The sequence below is a fragment of the Pyrus communis genome, chromosome 11 (assembly GCF_041283825.1).
Source record: "Pyrus communis isolate YQ-2024b chromosome 11, ASM4128382v1, whole genome shotgun sequence".
NCBI classification, from domain to species: domain Eukaryota; kingdom Viridiplantae; phylum Streptophyta; class Magnoliopsida; order Rosales; family Rosaceae; genus Pyrus; species Pyrus communis.
In genome coordinates this window covers 21,709,359-21,721,830 of record NC_142575.1, presented here as the reverse complement: position 1 = coordinate 21,721,830, position 12,472 = coordinate 21,709,359, and the positions used below count along the sequence as shown (strand labels likewise).

At 34.7% G+C, this 12,472-nt stretch overlaps 1 pseudogene; it reads left to right on the top strand.

Moving 5' to 3' along the window:
- Positions 1–2,310: 2,310 nt before the first annotated feature.
- LOC148693087 (uncharacterized) lies at positions 2,311–3,191 on the top strand (annotated as a pseudogene).
- The last annotated feature ends 9,281 nt before the right edge of the window (positions 3,192–12,472 follow it).

Genomic DNA, 12,472 nt, shown 5'->3' with positions numbered 1-12,472 from the left:
TATCTTATGGGGGTTAGTTTGTATAATAGAATATTCAAACCACCACTGTATTGGTAAAATGCATGGTATGAGACATGCAGGTCCGCGTGTTTTATTATATGAGTTAACAGGAATAGTTGAAGAGGTTGCATTGCATTCCTGCATTGTTATCAATAATGATTTGATATTTGGCTATATGATTCCATGACACTTAATTTAATACTATCAAGTTACTATGGTAAGGTTATGTCCCTACTAAGCTGTTGAAGTTCATCCTTCTATTGTTAAGCAGGTTTACGAACTAGACATTCAAGAGGGTAGACAAGATGAGATTGGATTAGATGTGAGAATAAAATGCTTATTTATCTATTTACTGTAGAATTATAAAGAATTCTTGATTTGTTTAAGAATCATGAGTTATTTTATAAGACGAAATTTATTTTCCAACCCGTTTCAATTTCCTTTTATTTATTTAGCTTTTAACTCACGTTTCGGATTTGGATTTGAGTTTTTATTGTCAACCTCGGGTCTGGGGTGTGACAGAATAGTATCAGAGCATAGGTATTAGACACCCTTGGATAAGAACTGTGGGAGAAGATTAGCATGAGCCAGATAAGTTTGAATTTAGAAGAGTCTATGCAATGGGTTTTGGAAGTAAAGGTTTTGGTTGGCCTCTAGTGGTATGTAGAGTGTACGAATAGGCTTAAATGTGAAGTCAGTTTTTGCACATGATCTTGACAATTGAATTCATATGTGAATCTTTTAAGAAAGGAAATTAAGTTTGATCCAAAAATGAAAAGGATGGAAGTTAAGCAATGCATGCATATAAATTTAAGATGAATTTTCCAGGTGAAATGGGTTTAGGAGTAACTAAGGGACGAGAGAACTTGGACTGTGGACTTGAGTAAGAGGAAAGTGGTCATCCTTACCCTGGAAGAAGTAAGAATAAATTGAGTACACGGTTGTAATGTTTTTGCCATTTAGAGAGAGATAGGACTATTATCATTTTTTTTTTTAAGTTAGGTTACTGTAATGAAAAAATTGGAGAAGTCAATGTATACTCTATTCATTTGACTCTTAACGATGAAGGTAACAAGTATTCAAGTAAATTCTACAAAAGGAATTTCTTGAGAAAATTTGTCAATTAGTTAAGGGATTAGAAGCGAGCATAGAGTTAAGAATTGAACGAGACGAGAATTTGATGCGACATAGAGTTTTGTAATTTCTGGTGTTGTTTTGATCCTGAGTAGTGGACAAATAAGAAGGATTTAATAATAAGCTAGTTACATGTGATGTTGGAATGAGCATATTAGAGATTGAGATTCTATGAACACTTGGATTTTGTTACTCGTATATTTTAATGTAAGAGCAAGTATGTACGAAGGAAATTTAGGCTTGAATGGGTCTATGAATTACTTGTGGGATAGATATGAAGCTAGTAGTCTCGATTTGTTGACGGATTGTAAGATACTAAGTGTTTTCATTGGAGAATTAGCATACATATGATTATATGTAGTAAGTATCATTGAACAAATTGCCAAATTTATTCCTAAGATGATACAAAGAATTATGATCACTTTGGATTTGTAAATTTGCAATTGAGTTATGAATTATTATATAGCTAATATGAGCTTTAAGAGTTAGGCTTGAACTCAGTGTTGGTTCACGGTTTAAGAAAATCACTTGCAAAATTATTGTTATATACAAAATCATAAGTATGAAGGAGAATTAGTGCTTCAATATGAGGATTTGAGTATTTATATACTGGTCAAAAAAGTTTGAGAGTACATATATTGATGCAGAAGAGTATTCTACATGTTTCAGTGTTGAAGAATTCAAAAGAAATATATAAATATGTTGTTGAGACTTTGTATAATGATAATTAGGCTTGAATAAGCAGTAGAGATGATGAAAGATGCACTAAGAGGAGGGATGAACGTTGGTGGTCTGTTAGCTAGTTGATGAAGATATGGCTGGTTTTGTGAATCAAATCAAGATGGAGAAGGGATCAATTGTATTAATAATATCGTTCGTACAAAAGGCAAGAAATTTTCAATGGGTAAATTTCTGTTAATTTTAAGAAGAAAAAGAATTGAGGGGCTGAGGATTTTAAAAGAAATGAAGTCGAACAAGAAAGGATGATGAATACAATTGGTGTTAAGCTTTTGAATAATTGTTGTGTTGATGGAAGTAGATAGTATTATGAAAGAATGGAAGAAAAAGAAATGAGTTTCAAGGAAAAGTGGAGTTAAGGCTTACTATTGAACTAGAGGAAATAATGGGAACAAATTGATGAGGTTTCTAAAATTAGTTAGGTATATGAACTATATGATGGTGAAATTAAGATTGAAATTTATTGTCAAAGTATATATTTTGGTGGCCGTTGAGAATGTTTCTAAGTGGGTTGAGGCAATTACAGCACCAACCAATCAAGGATTAGTGGTTCTGAAATTCCTCCAAGGGGTGAATTTTCCAGGGTTGGGTATCCCACGAGTTATACTTAGTGATGGGGGAAAGCATTTTATAAATAAACCATTTGGTACATTACTTGCAAAGTATGGGATAAATCATCACGTTGCCACTCCTTATCATCCACAAACATCAGAGCAGGTTGAAGTTTCAAACATTTAAATAAAGCGTATTTTGGAAAAAGCAGTTGGCTTTACTTAGAAGGACTAGAGTTTGAAATTAAACGATGACTCTGGGCATACAAAACATCATTTAAAACTCCGATTGGGATGTCCCCATTTCGGCTTGTGTATGGCAAGGCTTGTCACTTACCTATGGAGCTAGAGCATAAGGTGTTTTGGGCTATAAAGGAGTTAAATTTTTCTTACGATTTAGCAGGGGAAAAGCGTAAGCTGCAGCTCGTTAAGCTTAAGGATATTTGTCATGAGGCTTATGAAAATGCACACATATACAAAGACAAAACAAAAGCATTCCATGACAAACAAATTCTTAGAAAATATTTCCAGCCAGGTCAAAAAGTGTTGTTATTCAGTTCCAGGTTGAAGTTATTTCCTAGAAAGTTGAAGTCCCGTTAGAATGGTCCTTATTTGGTTACTAAGGTTTATCCTCATGGGGCAGTTGACGTTACAAGTGAGATTAATGCCAACACATTCAAGGTGAATGGTCACAGGCTTAAACCATACTTGGAGTCACATTTAGACAGTGCAACCGAGTCATTGATTGTGAAGGAACCAATGATCTGACCACTGGGCTTCTATAGTCTAGCTACAGACGATAAATAAAGCGCTTATTGGGAGACAACCCAATTTTCTAACTCTTTCCTTACTTTCTTTCAAGTTTGTTTCATTACTTTTAGTTTCTAGATGCATTTAATTCCCTAGGTTGTCATGTAACATCTCACGTCGCTCAGGGGAGTGGATCATGTGATCCTTATATGTATATTCATATCCCTACCTAGCACGAGGCTTTTTGGGAGCTCACTGGCTTCGGGTTCCATGGGAACTCCGAAGTTAAGCGAGTAGCGCGCGAGAGCACTCCTATGATGGGTGATCCACTGGGAAGTTCTCATGTGAGTTCCCATAAACAAAACCGTGAGGGCATGGTTGGGGCCCAAAGCGGACAATATCGTGCTACAGTGGTGGAGCGGGCCCGGGATGTGGTGGACCTCGGGCCAGGATGTGACATGTCATGTGTGACTTAAGTTTGGGGGTGGAAAATCGAATTTTAATGCTTTTAATTTTTGAGTCAATATAAAAATTTTGTTTTTAAGTTAATATTCATAGATTATTTTAAACGTTAGAAACAAATGGACATAGTAAAGGTTAATCCCACGATTGAGTCTTTCCTATTTATCGTTGCTTAGACACTAATTCATGCGTTATACTTTGAAAATTTGCACATTCACATCAACATGGTTTGTGGGGAGTGGGATTGAAACACTTACTTTTAGTCTATGTTAATTTTTGTTCTTTAAGTTTAGATCTTATCATAAATAAATTAATAATTGTTCCACACGAGGCTTTACTTAGTAACCAGGCCAGTCCTGCCTAATCAACAGTGATTTTCGAGTCAAACGGTAGAGTCTTGGCATGGGGCAGGATGGTTAGTTGGTTTCGTAGTCTTTTCAACTCAAGTTAGTAAGTCCTTAGGGGTGTTCTACACCTAGTGCCCTAAAGCCCTTGTGGTTTGGGCTTCATTGACCTAAAGCTCGTTACATGGGTTAGATCAAAAGCTTAAGTGAACTGACATTGCACGACCACTACTATTACTAAAAAAAAAAAAAAAAAAAAAGAGAGTTATGTTTGAAGTTAGTATGTGTGAAATAAAAAGACAAGTGGTAAGAGTTTTAATCGAGTCTCTTTAACCATGTTGGTTCATTTTACACCAAAAGAATAAATGCCTTTGTAGTGAGATTGGTTGGAACTTTTGAAAAATATTCTAATTTGTAACGTTTTCTATGGATTGCAACTTGAAGGTGAATTTTTTTTGCGTCTTAATTAATTTTTGTTTTTGGTTTGTTAGCTTTTCTTTTCTTTTATTTTCCAGTTTCATTGAGGACAAGCAAAAAGCTAAGTTTAGGGGTATTTTAATGAGTTGATTTTATATTATATATTTTACCCTATTCTATAGTTTGGTAATTATTTTGGTAGAATTTTGATATTTTGCTTTATATTTTCAATATAGGACATTCGATTTCCTGCGAAGCGAAACGTGACCAAACAAACGAATTTTTGAGTAATTCAAATTGGAGGATGTTTGTGTGTTTCTTAACTTGTTTGTATCAAAATTTCAGCGATTTCTACCAAATGGTTATTTTTTGGTGATTAAATAAAGAAGCAGTGCACGTTGATAGAAAGTGATGTTTCTGGGCTTAATTGTGATTTTTGGAGCCCACGATGATCTCTTTTCAGTTCGTGACTTTCTGGATAAGTGTTTAGAATATTCCAAGATTTAAATCCCGCTATCTTGGGCTGGTTTTGGAGCTGATATGGATCCAAAACGTGGATGTGCAGAATTTTGGGCTAATTTATCAAGTTAATTTAGGATTATACTTCCTAATTTATTTGGTTTCCTAGGCTTATTCCAAGACCTTTTACTAGGAGCATTTAATTAGAGTAGTAAAAATGCAAGGGGCCCTTTACCATAGTGGTGGAAATGTGTTGTACCCTTGCATGACGACGTGGGTTCGAACCCCGTCGGTGAATAATCTAACATCTAACTTACTAAAGCTATGGCTCAACTAAAAAAATAAAAATAAAAATAGAGTAGTATAAATAAGCCTTTTGGCTGGCCCTAGTTTCTTCTCTTTTGGCCAAAACTTAGAGATTTCAAGACTTCAACTTTTAAGGTGTTTTCATTCTTTTTCTATTTCAATAAAGAACTTTATGATTTTTATTATAAATATGCGTAACTAATCCTCTTTGCTAGGGTGAGGCCATGAGCCTAAGTAAGCATATGTGGTCTCTTTTTAATTTTCTTATGATATTATGCATGCAAGTTTTGAATTGTTAATTATCGGTTTAAACTATCTATTTGTTTTAGTGATTCGAAAACATTAGGATATTTAGAAAAGTAATTTCATGCAATTTTGGTAGAGGGTTGTCTGTGAAATTGACTAAGGCTTCTTGTGATTAATATATGTAACTTCACTTGGGATGGACGACACATCTTAAGGGTTATATGTTTTTTCAAGTGTTTTCACAAAACTTAATGAGTCTTGCATGTTTGCATTTGATTTGGACACCACGGACGGGTTGCATGTTAGATATACGTTCTATGTTGGAGGTTTCAAGTAGGATATATATTAGGAAAACCTCACCTTCAAAATATGCATGTGTAATTCATAAGTAATTAGAAGAACCACATATAATTGTTAAGGTGACAGTAAAAATTGTTTCCTTTTCTTTCTTTAAAATTGCAAATTTTAGTTAGCCTTTTTATTAAATTTGTTTTTCTTTATTTAGGTCATTAAATCACCTTTTTCCAAAACTTTGTTCTAAATAATTAGTTGGGATTGGTTTCACATAAATTTATTTAAAATAATCCGTGTAGAGAATAATCTTGCTTGAGCTAACTATACTTTAATAATTTTGTTTCTCTTGTAAGTATTTTAAGTGTTTTCAACTCTTTTTGCACAGGTGGTAATAATCCTATCACGTACCAAGGCTGGGAGGACGTATGCCGTAAATTAGACAGCGGAACAATTGAAGTGGAACAATTGAGATGGGATAAACAAGAAATAACCATCTTTTGATCAAACCATCGAGATATCCGATTTGGACTCTCTACTTAAGGGTTTAACCCTTTCAATATATATATTTTTTATTTTTATTTTTTAGTACATCTAATTCATTATCCACGAGATTCGAACCTAAGACTTCTTATTTCTAAGTGACGAAGAATACCTTGAGACCGTAGTACTGAGTGCTTATTTCTTCATATTTAAATGATTACGATTACGACTAAATCACGTTAATATTTTATATTAATTTTTTTATTATAGAGAAAGACAGAAAAGAAAATGTAAGAGGATGAGTGAGAAGGGGAGAGGATTAGGAAGGAGAAAAATCATACTCCTTATAGAACACTTCCGCATAAGAAGAGTTGCATGTCTAGATTGTTGTAAAAGCACATGTGCTGTTTGGCTGACACAGTCATAAGTTCTCATATCATAAGTTCTCGTGCATGGGATATAGATGATCTCTTCCTTCGGGCCACCAATATCGCAAGATACGAAGCTGGTTTAATAAAGATCATGAACATGGGAGCAAGCCAAAGATTTCCCCAGGCGAAGAAATATATTCGGAAGTTGATGACATTGCGAATACCTGGGGAAAAATGAACAAGGAGGGAAACACAACGAAGAAATACACACACACACACACACACACACACACACACATATATATATATAGGGATAGAATCAAGGGACAAAGGATTTTGACACTCTTTTGTAGCCTTTTGAAGATTTATAATTTGGGGTTTTGTTCTGAGAAGATTTAAAAGACTGATAGCTTGATTCAGTGTACGCATCAAAATTTCGTATCAATCGAATCAAACTATCACAAGTAGTAAGACGCGAGAACATCGATATGTCTTCTCACCTTTCTTGGGTGTTCTTCACTGTAGGTTTTACTTTCTTTTTCTATCCCTTCAAATTTTTATTTTTTTTCTTTCAATTTTATTGTATTAGATATTTCTATTTAATTTAAATTAATATTTTCCTTATTAGTTATAATCGACATAATCATCCAAGTCGTTTAATGTTTAAAAATCTCCACCTCACTTTTAATCTAGACCATTGAATGTTATAAGATCTAAAGGCTATAAAGAACCGTAAAAGTGTTTGTCAAAATCTTTGTCCCTTGATCCTAACCCGTAGGGACAAATATTTTTACAAATATGTCACATCCCGGCCCGAGGCGGATCACTTCCCGGGCCCGCTCTACCACCGTAGCACGATATTGTCCGCTTTAGGCTTACCATTCCCTCACGGTTTTGTTTTTGGGAACTCACGAGTAACTTCCCAGTGGGTCACCCATCATGGGATTGCTCTAGCCCCCTTCTCGCTTAACTTCGGAGTTCCGATGGAACCCGAAGCCAGTGAGCTCCCAAAAGGCCTCGTGCTAGGTAGGGATGGGAATATACATATAAGGATCACTTCCTGGCCGATGTGGGATGTCACAATCCACCCCCCTTAGGGGCCCGACGTCCTCGTCGGCACACCACGACCAAGGTTAGGCTCTGATACCAAATTGTCACATCCCGGCCCGGGACGGATCACTTCTCGGGCCCACTCCACCACCATAGCACGATATTGTCCGCTTTGGGCTTACCATTCCCTCACGGTTTTGTTTTTGGGAACTCACAAGCAACTTCCTAGTGGGTCACCCATCATGGGATTGCTCTAGCCCCCTTCTCGCTTAACTTCGGAGTTCCGATGGAACCCGAAGCCAGTGAGCTCCCAAAAGGCCTCGTGCTAGGTAGGGATGGGAATATACATATAAGGATCACTTCCCTGGCCGATGTGGGATGTCACAAATATCTTTACACTCCTTATTAGCCCTTTGATTTTTTTAATCTAATGGTCATAATTAAAAGTTAAGATTATTGTCATTAATTTAGTAGGTGATGTGGTGATGGCTTGGAATAAATTAACATAAACCTCTACTAAAAATTTAAAATACTTTGAAAAAAGTTCTGTTGCACCTAAACCATTCATCTTCCTTGGCGAACACCATCTTCCTTCATGAAATTGTGTTGTGCATCAAATAAAAATTGTTGTTGAGTCCAAAATAAAGAAGGACGAGGAGAGATTTTGATTAGTTCTTTTGTTTATATTATGCAATAACCAAAAGAAATCAAGGACATACTTAAGAAATTTGATGTAAATTAGTTTTAGGGTTAAAACCTCATTCCTTTCCAGGAAGATTCAATTTTGTTTCCCCGACTATATCCATATTCAAATTATGGGCTAAGAAACCGGGGGATCTTCAGTGATTGAACCAAACAGAAAAATAAATAAATAAAATTTAACAAGGCGAGAGTTCTGAATCTATCTTCTTCAACCCACTTTTTTATACCTTTCCATCATTTACAGGCAACCCATGAAAATATAGTATTGATACTGTAGGATTCGAGAGAGGGGAGAGAATAGGAAGAAGAAAGTGAAAAAGTCAGTTAGGTTGTATGGAGCGAGATTGATATATCCATGATTGAGTTATTGTCATCTAAATTAACAATGACATAGGGAGTTAGATGAAGATGGAGGCTCCGAAGTATTTAAGTTTCCGCATAACCTAATAATTTTTCCTTGAATTTTTTTAATTGATTAAAGTCTTTTTATTTCCATGTCATTAGCGCCACTTCATTTAGTAGTTTAGATGAGTCATATTAATTTTATTCAAGACCATTGGATTCAAATAGATCTAAAGACTAACAAGGAGTGTAAAAGTATTTGTAAAATTATTTGTCCCTTAATCCTATCCCTATAGATATATATATTCTAAACTATTTGATTGGCGTCTATAAATCTTAAAGCATATAACGTGAAAAATGATTTCAAGATGTGCCTGAAAATCACATGGGAATACTCTATGGTACAATTGATATTTTTTCGTTCAAGCCCCTATAGTTGGTGTATTTAAGAAGAAGAAAGTCCTTTGAAAGCCGTGTGTTAGACAACACGTGGCAGATCCTATTAGTGATGATTTTGAGATAGTCACCTTGCCATTTCTCTAACTAAAAAAAATAAAATCCAACTCCTTGGAATGTGTTGATGTTGCTTGGACTTATGAGGAAACCATATGATGATGGTGGCACCACTACTCTGAATTTGGTCAATCTCTGCGAAGTTGTTTGGACTTTGCTCATTGCTTTGAACAGGATGATGGTGATACCGTTGCTCCATTAATCTAGCTCTGCTTGGAACTATTGAATTTATGACCAAACTTCTGAGGTTACTATATTCCGATCTGCCTTACAGTTGAAAATAAAGGTTTTATGACAAATATAAGAATCCTCTACAATCTCACAGTTCTCAAAATACTGCTTCAATACTTTTTTTTTTTCCATAAAGAGGTATTTATAAGATTACAAAGGAGCAATACTATTAAATAAATCAAAACATTCATTTGTCAACAAGACAAGGAAACATAGACCAAATCAAATCATATCAAACCTAATTAAATCATATAAAATCACTAATTAAACCATAACCCTAAAATACTTTCCTTTTTATTTTCCAATTCCCCTCTCAAACTCATTGTGTGAAATCATGAGTTTGCCAAGAAGGAAATCACAATCTTTTCAAAAGATCAGGAAATCACAACTCGTCAGAACTAACGCCTCTTTTTGAATGCCCAGCTGGAACTAGTGCCAATCTTTTTGAAAATCCAACTAGTTTAAATGTCTCATTTTGAAAGCCCGACGAACAAACCATAATCCTCGGAACTAATGCCTCTTTTTGAAAGCCCAACTGGAACTAACACTAATCTTTTCGAAAGCCCAATTCGAACTAATGTCCTTTTTCAAAAGCCCGATAAATAAATCTCTTGATATGATGAAACTAACGCCTCTTTTCGAAGGTCCAGTTGGAACAAATGCTAATCTTTTCAAAAACCCAACTAAAACTAACGCCTCTTTTTGGAAGCCCCAACCACCAAATCTCTTTTTTCCTACAATTCTTTTTTCATTCTTCTTGTCTTTTTTTTTTTTTTTTTTTTCTTTCTCAAACTCATAATCATACTAAATTAAAAAAATAAAAAATAAAACAAAAGCCAAAAACCTTCATGATAGGAAACGTATCCTACCTTGTCAAAATTTCTTCTTTTTTTTTTCTTCGAATCTCTTCCCTCCAAGGCATTGAAACCACGCACTTTTCTTCCCTTTATTCTTCTTCATGGCAGCGAAAATTTATCTTCTTCTAACAGTCATAGACAATCTTCACCCTCAAGTTCTTGGCCTGTGGGTGCATGAAGAAAATTAGCTTCGTGCACCCACATGGAATCGCTCTCTGCAAAGTTCAACCAAGAATCGAACTCTGCTTTGATACCAAGTTGAAAATGAAGGGTTTATGACAAATATAAGAATTCTCTACAATATCACAGTTCTCAAAATACTACTTCAATACTTTATTTTTCTCCATAATGAGGTCTTTATAACATTACAAATGAGCAATACTAGGAAACAAATCACAATAATCATTTGTCAACAAGACAAGGAAACCTAAACCAAATCAAATCATATCAAACCTAATTAATCATAGGCTTTGTAGCCAAAATGGTCCTTGAGATTTGCATAACTCCTCACTTTGGTCCCCCAAGATTTGAAATTAATAGAATTGGTCCCTAAGTTTGTCTACCATCAATCATTTTGGTGCTTTCTTAAAAAATCTTCATTAAATAACAATAGAATGACCAAAATATCCTCAATTTTTTTCAAATTATTTTGGTCCATTGTATATTAAATTGAGGATATATTTGTCATTTTGATCCTTATTAACATAATTTTGCACAGAATGACCAAAATGATTGATGGTGGACAATCTTAGAGACCACTTATATTGATTTCAAATCTCAGGGACCAAAGTGGTGTGTTATGCAAATTTCATAGACCATTTGGGCTAAAAAATACTTTCCTTTTTATTTTCCTTAAAATACTTTCATAGACCATATCCTTAAAATACTTTCCTTTTTATTTTCCAACACTCTGATCCTGAAAAATCATGGTTCCACAGTCCATTTATTAATTTGATAAGTTTGCCTTTTCTAAATCCTATCTATTTTCCACCTCTTGCTAATTACAAAGTTGCATATATCAACCTTTGGTATTATCTAGACACAAGCACTAAGTTAAACATGCCTTGCATTCATGAGTCTGTTTTTCTACACAATTTTCACATACTATTTAGACTTGCAAGCATGTTAAAGTCTATCCATGCAAATATCTATATTGTACTAGTGTTTTACTTGATGAATAAGCTTGGGAGCCGCCCTATTTCACTATAGTAGCAGTAGCTCCTTGTCAATTATTTTCAGACAAGCAGAGAGATTGAGTGAGCAATATGATGGCATGCACTGTATGCGTTAATTTACGTAGAAAAGAAGAGCATGAGGAAAAAAGAAAGGAAGAAAGAAAGAAAATTTAGGATTAGAGGTTGGATATGTGGAGATTGTTAGTAAGCATATCTTGTCAAGGTTCTATAATTTGAGGTGTGTAGTTTATGTAAAGTGTTCTATATGTTTTTATTTTCAAATAAATGAAAACCATGAATTATAATGAGATTTGATCTAATCCCTAATATCTATCTATTTTCAAGTTAAGCATGTCTAGTTTCTGGTAAATGTTAATGATGGGATTTATGTACAAACATATAATGAGTGTTCATCCAAGTATTTAACAAATTCCTTATAATTTTTTAAAAACATAAAATGCACAAGGGCGGGCTTGGCAGTCTCGGCACTCTTTCTTATTTTTTAAACGCCTAGGGACTAATTGTGGTGTTGGGTGGCCAACCGACTACTGCCTAAGCAGGCATTTGAGAACACTGATTACAAATGATATTCAGTAGAAAACTACTATACTAAGTAGGGGGAGAGTTTGAACCCAAAAAACTATGGGTTGAAGAGGAAGACTCTAATCAGTAAAGTAATCCACCACTTAGAATATTTTTATTAGTTTAGTTGGAAATATTTTTGACCTTTAGAAAGTGAAGCAATATCAGAGTAAATGGTGTGATTTATGATCTACACACACTGAAAATTATTAACCTTAACATTGAAAAGTCACAAATAGCTACACAATAAGAGACTTACATGGAATGGATACAAAATGACGGTGAACTAGTTTCATGTAGATTGCTAGGTCTAGTGGTGGCCTAGCGAAGTACAATTAGAGGTGGGCACTTGAGATTGAAAACCGAAACCGAAACACGAACCAACCAAACGGCATCAAATGATTTGATTTTTGCAGTTTTGAAACAGTTTCAGTTTGAAACTGAACCAAAAGCTAAGATAATGTTTGG